The sequence below is a fragment of the Lathamus discolor genome, chromosome 5 (genome assembly GCF_037157495.1).
Source record: "Lathamus discolor isolate bLatDis1 chromosome 5, bLatDis1.hap1, whole genome shotgun sequence".
NCBI lineage: Eukaryota > Metazoa > Chordata > Aves > Psittaciformes > Psittacidae > Lathamus > Lathamus discolor.
The window spans coordinates 22,597,543-22,611,633 of NC_088888.1; positions in this window are offsets into that span (position 1 = coordinate 22,597,543).

The following is a 14,091-nucleotide window of genomic DNA, read 5'->3' on the forward strand; positions in this document are numbered from 1 at the left end:
TCGCTGCTGGTTCGTGTTCCCCGTTCCCTGCCCAGCTCTAGAGGAGCAGTTTGCTGGAGAGCTGTTCGCAGCGACGAGGTTTGAGCTTTCCTCTCGTTGCTGCAGGTCGGGTTTTTAAGTTCTTGTCATGGTTCCGTTGTTGGGGCTGAGGGAGCGGGGAGCGGGCGAGGGCAGCGGCGGGGCTGGGGGAGCGGGGAGCCGCCGCGGGCCCGGCGGGCTCTGGCGGGGCTGCGGGTGCGGCCGTGCCGAGGCGAGGGGGTGGCGGGGCCGGCCCCGGCGGGCAGCGCGGGCTGAAGCCGGCCGCGGGCCGGTGTCGCTCCCCCAGCGCGGGCCGATGGGGCCGGGCGTTGCCCGGCGGCCGGTGGAGCGCGAGCGGCCGGGGCGTCCGTTGTCGGGGAGCGCCATGGAGGGCCAGCGGCTGCCCGGCGCTGTCAACCCCAGCCACTTCCCGGCCAAGCTCTGGCAGCTGGTGAACAGCCCGCGCTGCGGCTCCGTGCGCTGGGATGCCCGTGGCGAGGGGCTGCTCATCGACCGGCGGCTCTTCGAGCGAGAGCTGCTGGGCGCGGAGCCGGCCGGCGAGGGGGCGGCGCTGGGCGCCGACTTCTTCAAGACCAGGAACTTCGCCAGCTTCATCCGGCAGCTGAACCTGTACGGGTTCCGCAAGCTGGGGCCGGGGCCGGGGCCCGGGCCCCTGCAGGACCCGGCGGGGGGCGACGGCGGCAGCTCCGCCGGGCCCCTGCTGCACTTCCACAGCCCCCATTTCCGCCGCGACCGCCCCGAGCTCCTCGTGCGCCTCAAGCGCCTGACGAGGGCCAACAAGGCGAAGCTGGCGGCCGGCCCGGAGCTGCCCAGCCGCCCGCCCCAGCGCTCCCAGCGCCCGCCCTCGACGCTCGGCGAGGCTGCCAGGCCCGGTGAGCTGGGGTGGCCCCGGGCTGCGGGCCGAGAAGCACTGGGGGCTGGGGGCTTCGTAGAGCGCCACCCCCGCAGGGAGCAGGGCTGCCGGACCTTGCTGGCGGCCGCTCAGCGCCGCCGCTGCGGGAAAGCCGTTGCTGTTGGCGCAGGGAGATGTGCTGCCAGCAGGCACGGGGAGCGGGGTTCGCGTGTGCTTCAGTCTGCTGCGAGAGGGCCTCTGTCGGGGGCTGCAGTAAGAGCACCCTCACCCCGTCTCTGTGGAGCGGGCACGGCCCTGCCAGGTGAACGCTACTTCTCCTTGAGGGGTTGCTCCAAAAGCTGTCGTTAAATCTGCGTGAAGCGATGGGTAACGCTCTGAGGGCAGGTACCGCTTCGTGAAACAGTAACTGAACCGGGTGAGCTACCTGGAAAAAAGCTGGCTCTGGGTTTGTTTTCCTTGACAAACTGACAGACTTGTGATGAGGGGCTCTCAGAGTCTCGTTTAGGATTTGGACGTTGCCCTTGCCTTGGCTGCCCGTGTGCTGTCAGCGCTGGAGCTTGGTAGAGCCCTGCTTAACGATTCCCCTTTCATTTCAACTCGCTGCCTGCTGTAACGCACAGCACTTCCTAAATGACTCGTGCCCGTTTAGTCAGCTCCTGCCCGTTTTGATTTACAAGAGCACATTTCTAGGTAGCGATCCCTTGCTCCTGAGGGCTTCAGGAGACTGAATGCTCCAGAGATGACTGTGTGTTGGCACAGCACTGATGTTCCTGTGTGTTCAGGTGGTACTGCTACAGCAGTTACTGTATGTTTAGGTGTAAGAATAGAGTCTGTTGTTGGATTAAGAGCATTGGAGCAAAGGTGGTCTTCCCAGGGAACGTCGTGGAGCCTTGGCTCCTCATCCTGCCTTTCAGGGCTAGTGAAAACTCCTTCCCTTAGTCCTCGTTTCCCTTTGTTTTGCAGGACTGGTGACTGCAGGACAGGCTCCTCAACCTTGCCGTCCAGCCAGCTTCTTCCCTTACTCCAACAGAGCGGCCTCCTGCCTGTACCCCCCTGCTTTCCAGGCAACGACTTCCCAGCAGCGCCCAGTCCCTTCCAGACCGTGGCAGGGTTCTGTTGGGTCGCTGCCAGGGCACGGGGCTTCCGCAGTTTTCCCAGGCCCAGGGGCTCCCTTTCCCGTCCTCCACCGGTGTTCCACCGAGGTCACGTACACCCTCCACACCGTGTTCTCGCTTCTGCCGCTTCAGCGAGGGGCTCCAGCTGCTGCTTCCCTTCCAGAACCCGGCAGCTGCGCGTCTCCAGGGCAGTGCTTGCCAGGCCCGGATCCAACACGTACGGCAAAAGTTCTCCCCTTGCTGCTCGGGAAGTTACCGCAAAGTGATGCATGAAATGTTTTTCCCCAGTGCTCTGTCACTGTGTGTGTACCTGACGTGCGTGCTTGCAGTGAGATGTGTGCTCCCTGTCCGTTACTTGCTACCAGCCGGTGACAGAATGTGCTTTAGCTGCTCCTTTCTTCTGGCTCTGATGAGGTGAACTGTATCAGAGACAGAAGAGCTTAGAAACGCCTTCTCTGCAATGAGCAGGGAAGGACAACAGCGTGTGGGTGAAGCAGGTGTGTGTGGAATCCTGATTCGCCTGGAAGACTTGAAGTACTACAAATGAATTGGCCCCTTTCCCTTTGCCGGCTGAGCTCATCAGTGGGGTTTCCACAGGTGCAGTTTTTCTTGCTGTTAGATCAGGCACTGCTGCAGCTGGCAAAAAAAACCCAAGGAAAGGTGTTGTGAGTGCAAACCTTTCTTTCTGTGCACCATTCTGCACTTGAGACCCGTTCAGAACTGGTCACCAGTCTGGGCTGCTACACGGTTATGTTTGCTCTCCTCCCCTTGATGCACAGGCATTACAGCGCGTTTGATTCACGAGCTGCTTTCACTGTAAGCTCTACGAAGTGCAAGAGTTGTGCAATTTCTGCTTTACTTGTGGCTTCTTATAGCCTGTGATCTGGACATTCTGTTTTACACTTGCCTCCTGTTTCACAAGCACTTTTTCCCTTTGGGTTTTTCCTTTTCTTCTCTTAGAAACTAGGCTCTTTGTACTGCGTGTTTGTTTCCTTAGGATGACTCCAGCAGGTTACAGCCAATCTCTCCTTTGCTCTCTTGCACTGTTTTTACAGTAGCCCTTTAAGTTTCTTTGGTGGTTTTCTTGGGTTTGTCCACGTCCTTTGGCGTTCCCAGGGAGTGAAGCCCAGGTATCCTTAGATTTTTGGCACTGCACAGAACTGTAATATGTTTGCAGGCCACAGACTGTTCTTCTGAAAGATGTCCAGATTTCACCCTAAGGTTGCTGAACATGAGCTTTTGAAGTAACAGGAGTCAGACACGTGTCTCGCGCTGCTATGGAAGGATGTCCACTAGCTCGCTCCATGTTGTTTAGCTCTTGTGTATGTTGCTCCAAACTGGACAAAAGTTCACAGATTTCGTATGACAAAGGGCACTAGGTTTAGGTACTCAAATCCGTATCGGTTATCGTAGCAACTGTCTCGTGAGGAATCCCGCGGAGGTGTCAGGCATTGCAAAGAAACGGGTCTGATCACGTGGCCGTCTCAAGTCACACTCGTACCATTTAATTCCTGTGAACATGGGCCTAGATTTGATCTCATCAAGGATTTCTCTCTCGCCCGGAAGGACTGCAAATTTTAAAGATTGTCTGTCCTGCCAGCAGTGCCTTTCCTTGTACGTTCTCTCTGCGTGTCACCAAAACCTGAGACCCGCAGAAACTGCTTCATCTGCGGAGCTGCTTTTTGGAATAAGATCCCGTTTTCATTCCAGTGTGTGTGTGAACATGCAGGCCCTTCCTGTGTGAGTCCCCTTTCTGTGGTGTGGTGTGTTGAGACAGTCAAGCAGCCAAATCCAAAAGGTGATATTAAGATAGAGTGAATAGGAAGTTTCTGTGTGTGTGTGTGTTGGTTAATTCTACAAGACGTATGTTTGATCTGTGTCTACATACTTCAGAAGAAATATGTTTTAAGGTGGAGAGCTCAGTCTCTCAGTCAGTGGGGAGGTCATAATCCATTTCAGGGAGTTATCTTACGGAGTGGTTACTGCAGTGTTTAATGCAAGTAAGCAACAGAACTGTGCACACTGGGCACCGGTTCTGTCAGTCTGATCCCTGTGTTTGAATTTTGCAGCCACCCTGCAGTGTTTGCCCCCTGCCCAGGGAGGGTCTCTGACTGTCAGCACCAGTGCTGCGGCGTCCACCGACTGCGGCTTTGTGCAGGTGAGTGCAGCGCACAGAGAGCAGGGGGAAGGGAGGAGACCCCGTGCATGGACCGCAGGGTTCTGGGCTTGCGGCAGGAAGGAGAGGACTTTGGGACTGCTCTGCTTTGGAAAGGGAAAGTAACGTGGTTTGCCAATGCCCATTCCAAAGCACCGCTTTGAAACACGAAAGGGGCGGTGCTGTAATGCAGGTAAGGTTTCAGGGCAGCGGCATAGCGGGTGTCCTCATCGGCGGAGGGTTTTTTCCCGTAAAAGTGTTATGTTTGACTTCACCATAATTCGCTTTAGTTCCTGAGTCTCCGTTTGTCTTTGAAGAAAGCCCTTGCCTGCACAAAATGGGATTCTTTAATGTTATGATACTGGGAATCAGCTCCACTTCTGTGCCCCAGACAGCTTGTGGCAGTCCTGAGTTTCATTGGATGCATGAGAAGAACCAAGCTGACTTTTGGAATTGGCCCCAGCTCAGAGATACCCTATCTAGGAGAGCTCCAGTGCTTCCTGTCAAGGCTTTCTAGAATTCTGGTGGAAATTGCCCCTCACTGGGTGGCCTGCCTTATGCAATACCAAAAGAGCCTCAGTAAACATGCCAGGGCTTCCTTTCGCATTCCAGCAGCATGGAGTTACTTTTTTTCCTCACAGGGGATAAGCAAAGCAAGCTCTGCTGGTGTGTGCTGAAAAAGGGTTGACCTGTGCAAGCCTGATCGTCCAGTTTCTTGTCTTGCAAATACCGACCTTTTGTCCTTTTTGCGTGTTTTCCTGTTTTAATATGAGCTTACCCAAGCTGGGGAGGTTATGGCCAGGGTAACGTTGCTGTGAGGCTAGAAATAGCCAACAGCCAGTCGTGCCATCGATAGGCCGGTGTTTATTTTCCACGCGGTGCATCTTTGTCCTCTCTCTTCCATCGTGAGCTGCTTTTCCCTCCAGCACATGAGGATCAGTGTGAGTGATGGGAAGTCACAGTCACATCAGTTCCGATGTCAGAAGGCTGAGATCAGTGTCTGGGATAGCACATGGTCCCAAAGGAGTCGTCAGGGGGTGGCGGTGTGTCTAGATTGAAAGGTGATAGAAATACACGGTCGAAAGGGTCTTCCTTGGAGAAGCAAGTCCCACGGAGAGTCAGAAGAGATGGGCTGGTTACTTAACCAGTAAGTGGCCTGGTAGCTTCCTGGTTAACCACTTCCTGGTTAGCGGTTGCTTGGATTGTGCAGCCGCAAGCGGGGAACTGCCGGTCAAAAGGTGCTGGTGCATCTGGGCAGAGGTTGGTGGAAGGTCCCCTGCGTGTGAGCAGTCCAAAGGCAAGCAGGGGTGTAAGCCAGTGGTGCCAGGTCAGTGCCTGACTGCCTCTGAGCAGGACAACAGGAGCAGTGTGCAGAAGGGATCAAACGGGCTTGAGATTTCCGAGCCTTAGTGTAGCCTCGATCACTTCTCCGGGAGCAGGGTGGCAGGGGCTGTGCGGGTGGTACAGAAGACAGTGCTTTGGCTGTGGATCTCACTGAGCTCTGGCCAAGAATCAGTTTACCTCGTGTGTGCTCTGGGGCAGACACTTCCCCGAGGTCCTGCTGAGGGATGCAGCCAGCTACAGCCTTGATCATCCTGCCCTGCTTGTGTCCTCATCATCAGTAAGCACTTGCACGGTCCTCAGAAGTGGGAAAATCTGTCAGCCCTGACTGAAAATGGTTGTGATTTTTGGATCTAGCAATTCCCTGTATTTTGTTTCTCGCAGAGTCCTGACGTGCAGCCACCTTCTGCAGCTGAATGCCCGCCCTCTGATGGGGCACATCATGCATCTGAGGGCGAGGAGAAGTTGCCGGAATTCAGTTACCAAGATGTGTTTGAGATTTTCAATGAGATGTGTGCATCACGCAGCGCTGATGTGGTGACACCGGAGCCTGCGGAAAGCTGGGATGGAGAGCTGCTTGAAAGCTACCTCAATGCGGCCATAGAAAGCGCCGCTGCTGCTGAAACGGCGCAAGACTCTGTGACCACACAGGGAGCCCCTGAAGAACGGGGAGAAGGACTGGATCCCACCCCAGCTCACCAGTCCGAAATGGCTGTTGTGGAAGCACTGTTCAGTGCAGAGCACGTAAGTGCTAAATGGAGGTAAAACTCCCTGGGAAGCTATCGCGTGATCTTTGGGTTTATTTCGGTTTTGGTGTGTTTATTCAAAGGAGAATGCGAGTGTAGAATGCGGATCTCTGACGGAAGAGAGAGAGCTGCCATCAGGAACCGAGGCGGCGAAGAAAGCTGCAGAAGAGCCAGGATCCCCTGCAAAACGTCAGTGCAGGAAGAGAAGACAGAGCTCACAGCAGGGTAAGTCCCTGGTAAGAGATCCTGCGTTTGTTAGAGGTGGCCAAGACAGCTGCTCTGAAACTCTTCCAGGAAGGGGAGATCACAAGAGCTGAGTTACTGTCTGCAGTGTAAGTACCTCACCGGGCCTTCAGTTCAACCATTACACTCGTACGAGCTCTTAGCGTACCTCCCGACAGGCTTCTATAGATAAGCTGGTGCCGAGGACTCCTGGGGGGAGAAGGGAATAAATTCTATCAGTCAGTAAAAGCTGAAGCTGCGGGAGTTGTGTCAGAGCCCTGCACGGCACTGAGATGCAGGCTGCGGGTATGTTTGCTGGAGGGTGAGAGTGCCACAAAGGGAGCACTGACGAATGAGGTGACCGTTGAAGTAAGAGGGGAAAAGCCCCGCACGCTGCCAAAGTGAGTGCACGAGTCCAACCTTTCTGGCTCAGCTCACTAAAGACGTTTCAGAGCAGCCTGCTGGTACGTGTGCTGAAACACAGGAGAAAAGCACCCTCAGATTCCCAAGTGGCAGGCCGCCTTTGGCCAGGTCGGACTGTCCCCGATGGCAGCACAGTTGCTGCGCGTGCTGCCAGGTGAGCCGCAGGCAAGGCCTGATGCTTCCTGGGTGTCGTTTGCTTCCTAGACCCCCACGAGCCGGAAGGTGGAGCCTGTAAGCGGGGCTGCTTCTGGAGGAAGACACCAGAGTGAGGAGCGGTGAACACGTGGAGCAGCTGCCGGCTGGTTCCCTCCTGCGAGTGCGGCAGCAGTGCTGGGCACGGAACTGGGGCCTGGGTTCAGGGTCACGCCTCTTCTGTTTCCGGACTTTGAAGTTACTGGTAGCTTTAGTCATCAATTCGTGTGTTACTGATGGCTTTATTCATCAGTTTGTGTGTTGTTTATAGCTTTATTCATCAACTTGTGTGTTATTGATAGCTTTATTCCTAAATTCGTATACATTATTTATAGCTTTATTCATAAATTTATGTGTTATTTATAGCATTATTCATAAATCTGTATGTTATTTATAGCATTATTCATAATTTTTTATCTTATTGATAGCTTCATAAATTTGTATGTAATTTATAGCTTCATTCATAAATTTGTAATTTATAGCTTTATTAATTTTTTATGTTATTTATAGATTTGTTATCTTTAGCTTTATTTATACATTTATATGTTATTTATAGCTGCATTCATAAATTTGTTATAGCTTTATTCATAAATTTTTATGGTATTTCTGGCTTTACTCATAAATTTTTATGTTATTTATAGCATTATTCATAAATTTGTAGGTTATTCATAGCTTTATTCATATATGTGTATGGTATTTATGGCTTTATTAAAAAATGTGTTATTAATAGCTTTATTAATAAATTTATATTATTTATAGGGTTATTCATATATATTTTATTTTAAGCTTTATCAATAAATTTATACTTTATTTATAGCTTTATTAATAAATTTATAGTATAGGGTTATTCATAAATTTGTTATTTTAAGCTTTAGTAATAAATGTATACATTATTTATAGCTTTATTCATAAATTTATGTGTTATTTATAGCATTATTCATAAATCTGTATGTTATTTATAGCATTATTCATAATTTTTTATCTTATTGATAGCTTCATAAATTTGTATGTTATTTATAGCTTCATTCATAAATTTGTAATTTATAGCTTTATTATTTTTTATGTTATTTATCGATTTGTTATCTTTAGCTTTATTTATAAATTTCTATGTTATTTATAGCTGCATTCATAAATTTGTTATAGCTTTATTCATAAATTTTTATGGCATTTCTGGTTTTACTCATAATTTTTTATCATATTTATAGCATCATTCATAAATCTGTATGTTATTAATAGCTTCACTAATGTGTATGTTATTTATAGCTTCATTCATAAATTTGTTATTTATAGCTTTATTCATAAATTTATATGTTATTCATAGCATTATTCATAAATTTGTAGGTTATTTATAGCTTTATTCATATATGTGTATGGTATTTATGGCTTTATTAAAAAATGTGTTATTAATAGCTTTATTAATAAATTTATATTATTTATAGGGTTATTCATAAATATTTTATTTTAAGCTTTATTAATAAACTTAGACATTATTTATAGCTTTATTCATAAATTTGTATATTATTTACAGATTTGTTATTTTTAGCTTTATTTATAAATTTGTTATTTATAGCTTTATTCATACATTTGTATGTTATTTATGGCTTTATTAAAAAATTCATGTGTTGTTTATAGCTTTATTAATAAATTTATGTTATTTATAGTGTTATTCATAAATTTGCTATTTTTAGCTTTATTAATAAATTTATACGTTATTTATAACTTTATTCATAATTTTGTAAATTATATCTTTATATGTTATAGCTTTATTAATGTGTATTTTATTCATAGCTTTATTAATAGATTTCTGTGTTCTTTTTAGCTTTATTAATAAATTTATGTTATTTATAGTGTTATTCATAAATTTGCTATTTTTAGCTTTATTAATAAATTTATACATTATTTATAACTTTATTCATAATTTTGTAAATTATATCTTTATAAATTTATATGTTATTTATAGCTTTATTAATAAATGTGTATTTTAGTCATAGCTTTATTCATAAATTTCTGTGTTGTTTATAGCTTTATTAATAAATTTATGTTATTTATAGTGTTATTCATAAATTTGCTATTTTTAGCTTTATTAATAAGTTTATACGTTATTTATAAATTTATTCATAATTTTGTAAATTATATCTTTATATGTTACAGCTTTATTAATGTGTATTTTATTCATAGCTTTATTAATAGATTTCTGTGTTCTTTTTAGCTTTATTAATAAATTTATATTATTTATAGGGTTATTCATAAATATTTTATTTTAAGCTTTATCAATAAATTTATACATTATTTATCGCTTTATTAATAAATTTATATTATAGGGTTATTCATAAATTTGTTATTTTAAGCTTTATTAATAAACTTAGACATTATTTATAGCTTTATTCATAAATTTGTATATTATTTACAGATTTGTTATTTTTAGCTTTATTTATAAATTTGTTATTTATAGCTTTATTCATACATTTGTATGTTATTTATGGCTTTATTAAAAAATTCATGTGTTGTTTATAGCTTTATTAATAAATTTATGTTATTTATAGTGTTATTCATAAATTTGCTATTTTTAGCTTTATTAATAAATTTATAAGTTATTTATAACTTTATTCATAATTTTCTAAATTATATCTTTATAAATTTATATGTTACTTATAGCTTTATTAATGTGTATTTTATTCATAGCTTTATTAATAGATTTCTGTGTTCTTTTTAGCTTTATTAATAAATTTATGTTATTTATAGTGTTATTCATAAATTTGCTATGTTTAGCTTTATTAATAAATTTATACGTTATTTATAACTTTATTCATAATTTTGTAAATTATATCTTTATAAATTTGTGTTATTTATAGCTTTATTAATAAATGTGTATTTTATTCATAGCTTTATTAATAGATTTCTGTGGTCTTTATAGCTTTATTAATAAATTTATGTTATTTATAGTGTTATTCATAAATTTGCTATTTTTAGCTTCATTAATAAATTTATATGTTATTTATAACTTTATTCATAATTTTGTAAGTTATATTTTTATATGTTACAGCTTTATTAATGTGTATTTTATTCGTAGCTTTATTAATAGATTTCTGTGTTCTTTTTAGCTTTATTAATAAATTTATGTTATTTATAGTGTTATTCATAAATTTGCTATTTTTAGCTTTATAAATAAATTTATATGTTATTTATAACTTTATTCATATTTTTTTAAATTATATCCTTATTTATGTTATTTATAGCTTTATTAATGTGTATTTTATTCATAGCTTTATTAATAGATTTCTGTGTTCTTTATAGCTTTATTAATAAATTTATGTTATTTATAGCGTTATTCATAAATTTGTATGCTATTTTTAGCTTTATTAATAAATTTATACGTTATTTATAACTTTATTCATAATTTTGTAAATTATATCTTTATAAATTTGTGTTATTTATAGCTTTATTAATAAATGTGTATTTTATTCATAGCTTTATTGATAGATTTCTGTGGTCTTTATAGCTTTATTAATAAATTTATGTTATTTATAGTGTTATTCATAAATTTGCTATTTTTAGCTTCATTAATAAATTTATACGTTATTTATAACTTTATTCATAATTTTGTAAATTATATCTTTATATGTTACAGCGTTATTAATGTGTATTTTATTCATAGCTTTATTAATAGATTTCTGTGTTCTTTTTAGCTTTATTAATAAATTTATGTTATTTATAGTGTTATTCATAAATTGCTATTTTTAGCTTTATTAATAAATTTATATGTTATTTATAACTTTATTCATAATTTTGAAAATTATATCTTTATAAATTTATATGTTATTTATAGCTTTATTAATGTGTATTTTATTTATAGCTTTATTAATGGATTTCTGTGTTCTTTTTAGCTTTATTAATAAATTTATGTTATTTATAGTGTTATTCATAAATTTGTATGCTATTTTTAGCTTTATTAATAAATTTATACGTTATTTATAACTTTATTCATAATTTTGTAAATTATATCTTTATAAATTTGTTATTTATAGCTTTATTAATAAATGTGTATTTTACTCATCGCTTTATTAATAGATTTCTGTGGTCTTTATAGCTTTATTAATAAATTTATGTTATTTATAGTGTTATTCATAAATTTGCTATTTTTAGCTTCATTAATAAATTTATACGTTATTTATAACTTTATTCAGAATTTTGTAAATTATATCTTTATAAATTTATGTTATTTATAGCTTTATTAATAAATGTGTATTTTATTCATAGCTTTATTCATAAATTTCTGTGTTGTTTATAGCTTTATTAATAAATTTATTGTTATTTATACCTCTGTCCATAAATTTTAATGTTTCTTATAGCTTTATTAATAAATGTTATTTACAGCTTTCTTCACAAATTTGTATGTTATTTATGGATTCATTAATGAATTTATCATTATAGCTTTCTTCACAAATTTATATGTTTTTTATGGCTCTATTAATAAATTTGTATTTTATAGCTTTAATAAATTTATTGTTATTTATAGCTCGATTCATAAATCTGTATGTTATTCATAGCTTTATTAATAAATTGTTATTTATAGCACGATTCATAAATTTATATGTTATTTATAGCTTTATTAATAAATTTATTGTTATTTATAGCTCGATTCATAAATTTGTATGTTATTTATAGCTTTATTAAATTTATTGTTATTTATATCTTTCTTCACAAATTTGTATGTTTTTTATAGCTTTCTTAATAAATTTATTGTTCTTTATAGCACTATTCATAAATTAGTATGTTATTTATAGCTTTTTTAATAAATTTCTTGTTATTTAAAGCTCTTCATAAATTCGTATGTTATTTATATCTTAATAAATTTATGTTATTTATAGCTTTATTAGTAAATGTATTGTTGCTTATAGCTGTGTTCATAAATTTGTATGTTATAGCTTTATTAATAAATTTATTGTTATATATAGCTCTATTCAAAAATTTGTTATTTATATCTTTATTAATAAATTTATTGTTATTTATAGTTTTCTTCACAAATCTGTATGTTATTTATAGTTTCTTAATAAATTTATTGTTATTTACAGCTCTATTCATAAATTTGTTTTTATAGCTTTCTTAATAAATTATTGTTATAGCTATATTCATAAATTTGGATGTTATGTATAGCTTTATTAATAAATTTATGGGTTATTTATAGTTTTATTAGTAAATTTATTGTTACTTATAGCTCTGTTCATAAATTTGTTATTGCTTTATTAATAAATTTATTGTTATTTACAGCTCTATTCATAAATTTGTATGTTATTTATAGCTTCCTTAATAAATTTATTGTTATTTACAGCTCTATTCATAAATTTGTATGTTATTTATATCTTCACAAATTTGTATGTTTTTTATTGCTTTCTTAATAAATTTATTGTTATTTGTATCTTTCTTTGCAAATTTGTATGTTTTTTATAGCTTTCTTAATAAATTTATTGTTATTTATATCTTTCTTCACAAATTCGTAGGGTTTTTATAGCTTTCTTAATAAAATTGTTCTTTATAGCTCTATTCATAAATTTGTATGTTATTTATAGCTTTATTAATAAATTTATTGTTATTTATAACATTCTCGATGTTTATAGTGATAATAAATCTTATGGTTTAAAGAGCCGTGTTTGTGTCTTGATATTAAGAATAGTGCTGGCATCTTTGTACTAGACACTGTCAATCTGGTCTGTGCTCTCAGCATTGTCATCCCCCCTGGACTTTGCAATCCACGTTGTGGGAACTATTAATAACTGTACCTCCTGCTTTTTCTCCTCGGAGGACCAACCTATGGGGGAGACGTCCCCCCACATCTTCCACCTCCCCACCAGGCTCTTTACGGTAGCATTTCAGAATTTCAGACACTTCAAAACTATGCAAACTGGACATCTGTAAATCGATGGGTCTGGATGGAATGCACCCACGGGTGCTGAGGGAGCTGGCGGAGGTCATTGCTAGGCCACTTTCCATCATCTTTGGTAAGTCGTGGGAAACGGGCGAGGTGCCTGAGGATTGGCGGATGGCAAAGGTCACACCAATCTATAAGAAGGGCAAGAAGGAGGACCCGGGTAATTATAGACCGGTCAGCCTTACCTCCATCCCTGGAAAGATGATGGAACAACTTATTCTTGACTCCATCACTAGGCATATCAAGGATGAGGGGGTCATTAAGAACAGCCAACATGGTTTTATGAGGGGGAAGTCATGTATGACCAACCTTATAGCCTTCTATGAGGAAGTGACTAGGTGGAGGGATGATGGTAGAGCGGTAGATGTAGTTTTTCTTGATTTCAGTAAGGCATTTGATACTGTCTCCCACAGCATCCTCATAGATAAGCTGAGGAAGTGTGGGCTTGACGATCAAGTAGTGAGGTGGATCGAGAACTGGTTGAAAGGAAGAAGGCAGAGAGTTGTGGTCAATGGCGCAGAATCTAGCTGGAGGTCTGTGACTAGTGGAGTTCCTCAGGGGTCGGTGCTGGGACCGGTGCTGTTTAATATTTTCATCAATGACCTGGATGAGGGAACTGAGTGCACCCTCAGCAAGTTTGCTGATGACACAAAACTGGGAGGAGTGGCTGACACACCAGAGGACTGTGCTGCCATTCAGCGAGACCTGGACAGGCTGGAGAGTTGGGCGGGGAGAAACTTGATGAAATTTAACAAGGGCAAGTGTAGAGTCTTGCATCTGGGGAAGAACAACCCCATGTACCAGTACAGGTTGGGGGGTGACCTGCTGGAAAATAGTGAAGGGGAAAGGGACCTGGGGGTCCTGGTGGATAGGAGGATGACCATGAGCCAGCAATGTGCTCTTGTGGCCAAGAAGGCAAATGGCATCTTAGGGTGCATTAGAAAGGGAGTGGTTAGTAGGTCAAGAGAGGTTCTCCTCCCCCTCTACTCAGCCTTGGTGAGGCCGCATCTGGAATATTGCGTCCAGTTCTGGGCCCCTCTGTTCAAGAAGGACAGGGAATTGCTTGAAGGAGTCCAGCG